This window comes from Silurus meridionalis, chromosome 1 (genome assembly GCF_014805685.1).
Source record: "Silurus meridionalis isolate SWU-2019-XX chromosome 1, ASM1480568v1, whole genome shotgun sequence".
Lineage (NCBI taxonomy): Eukaryota > Metazoa > Chordata > Actinopteri > Siluriformes > Siluridae > Silurus > Silurus meridionalis.
Window position 1 is genome coordinate 34,475,619 of NC_060884.1, and position 3,029 is coordinate 34,478,647.

The following is a 3,029-nucleotide window of genomic DNA, read 5'->3' on the forward strand; positions in this document are numbered from 1 at the left end:
TTCATACAGGTAATTATCTTTTAATCAGGTGAGTAATTTAAGAAGATAAATAGATTACATGAATAATATGAAATCTTGATGTAAACACGTGGTACTGTACAAGAGCATTTTCACACGCTTCCTTATAATTACAAAATATAAAACAGCTTCAAATATAACTACTATGTATATCAGATTCATCACGGTAAAAAAATAAATATAGACAAGCATAGTAAATAACATTTCATATTAAATAATAAACACAGTTTATTAAAGGAAAATTGTTTCATTGTACTTGGTCCATCGGTACGTCCATCAGTCCTTCCACTGTGTTAATACCTGCAAGATACAAGAACAAATTAGGACCAAAAACTACTGAGTTGAAGCTCAAACCAGTTAGAGACTCATGGCGTAACATACTCCTGAGTAAATAATGTCTTACTAGATAAATCCTGGCAGATTTTGGCTGATGACTCTCGATAACCAGGACTGGTACTGAGACACCCGAGTATACACACCAGGTGAATAGGACAGAGCACAGCCTCTACCCCAGCTAGTGATACCAGCCTGAACCCAGACAGCACCCTGCTTAGTGACCAGCGGTCCTCCAGAATCCCCCTTCAAAAGAAAAATAAACTTGTCATTTTTTAATTGTTGAAGGTTGATACAAGTTGTATTTATTTACAAATGTCTTCTTAATGTGTGTTTACCTGGCAGGTATCTTTGCCTCCTTGGTAGTAACCAGCACACATCATGTTTGGGGTAATAGAGCCAAATCCCAGTAGAAAATCACAAATCTGTGTATTGACAGTAGGCACCATCGCCTCCTGAAGAACACCAGGAGCTGGCAGTTGCACTATACAAAAAAACAAAGACATAAACACATTTAAAAAGTTATCAAATTATACCCCGGTTTGTCATAGAAACCCACCTCAACAACCCTTCAGCTCAGCCCAATGAGGAACATAAATTCCTGGCTTTTGTGTCTCTGATTAACAACCAAATCCTGCATAACTACTGCTTCTACTACAACTATTCCTGATGATGCAAACAAAACACCTCTGTAGGTGAGATTTTCCTGACAAGTACAATATTATAGTTTTTTGATCACAGAAACCTGTGTGTTCATGTCTATGTATTTTACCTCCAGAGGCAATGCTTCCCCAGCCGGTGATCCAGCAGCTGGTTTTATCTGGAAAACTGCTGCCTTGCCCTGCCAGACACACTGGTCTGATGTAGTCCGTGAAGTTGACAGAAGAGCTCAGGCGTAGAAGGGCGATGTCATTGTTTTGGGTGGCGCTGTTGTAGCTGGGGTGAACGATCACCTGAGTTACACCTCTCGTAATTTGATTGGGATTAGAACCGGTTAGAGTCTGTTTCCCCAAATGCACCGTCACAGCAGAAGAGATGGTGCTGTAGAATTAAAAACATTTATTAATTTCTTTACTTACATTCACAACTGATTAAAGTATTATATATGTATAAATACAAATAAAATGGAATTAAATGAAACAAACCTGGAGAAACAGTGGGCTGCTGTCAGAACAAAGTCTTTGTTGATCAGGGTTCCTCCACAGAAATGTCCATTATAATCAGGGCTCTGGAGACTAACCTGCCATGGCCACCCTCCTTCTGAGGAACTCTGCCCACCCACAATACGGGTGTTAAAAGGCACGACCACATACTAAAGAAAGAGAAACATCAGTCACAATCCGAATGTCATCATTCAGCAGAACAGAGGAGAATAAAATGAATTAAGACTAAGAGAAATACCCACCATCCAGCTGTGAAAGAGAACCTGGAATGAAAGAAGAAGCTAAGTTCAACAAGATGCAGATGTAGATTTAGACAACTTTAATATAAAACAAAAATGCCAGAAGTTCAGGTGTTTAACAAACAGAATGGAAAGAGCAAGGCGAGATAAAAACACAAGTCAAGATTAAACTATTCTGTGCTTTAAACAAAACACACTGTTCAAAAGAAGCTTTACAGAATTACATAGGTAAAATTACTAAATAATAAATTATTTACTGATAAATTAACTAATAAATTACTATTTATACATTTGCACATATAAGTTGGTTGCTAATAACTGAGCAAGTGGCAATTGTAGCGAAGAAAAACTCCCTGAGAGGGTATGAGGAAGAAACCTTGTGGTTGTCTTTTAGATGTCTGCATCATTTGTATGTTTTTTATATTTTATAAATTTAACAAATTAAAATACAATGTGTGACAAAATAGTCAACAAGTGTTATCATTTCATAATATTTACCTTCAATAAAATCTGTTTATAATCAAAGGTCAGTACATATTATAACAAAATAAAATGGAAAGCTACAGGATTTGCTGGATCAAGTTATACTTACAGCTATAGCTATTTGCACAATGACCAATGTTGTATAAATTTGCACATAGCCATTATTGTAAATAAAAGTAAATAAAGAAACTTTCCTCAGTAATTATTGCTAAAGTCTTACCTTGTAAGCATAAGAGCAGAGCCACAGCCACACACTGGAATCTCACCATGTTTGGATCTAGTTCAGTATCTGTCTGTTCAACTTGCAGGTTAAAGTGACACTATAGCAGGTTCCTTGACACTATTTTATAGCAGTCCTCCTACAACTAACAGTGTTAACATACTGATCTGTTACATCATCGGACTGTCCCACTTTATTTAGGAAACATTCCTATTAGTCTATCAGTAACAAACTTTCCAGTCTTCACACATAGCATGTAATTATCTTCATGACAAGAATCCAGGTATACTAGAAAAAACACACAGGAAATCTATTTATAGGTTTAAAATGTATACTTCCTCATCTATAACAGGGGACAATACTTCAATCTGAATTCATATTTACAAACAACATTTTACTATTACTGAAAAAAAATGTTGCCAGGGTCTAATCCGACATGATGGGTTTATTAAATGTGCGGCATTTAAATGACTTTATTATTGTCTGACAACTTTATCTTATTGTTTACATGATCCCTTCACTGGAATCCATCACTCAGTACGTGATGGTATTTCTGAGGGGACAACATCCTGC

The 3,029-nt window shown here is 36.4% G+C and overlaps 1 pseudogene; it reads right to left on the bottom strand.

Moving 5' to 3' along the window:
* On the bottom strand, positions 1-2,520 carry LOC124386165 (annotated as a pseudogene).
* Positions 2,521-3,029: the final 509 nt, after the last annotated feature.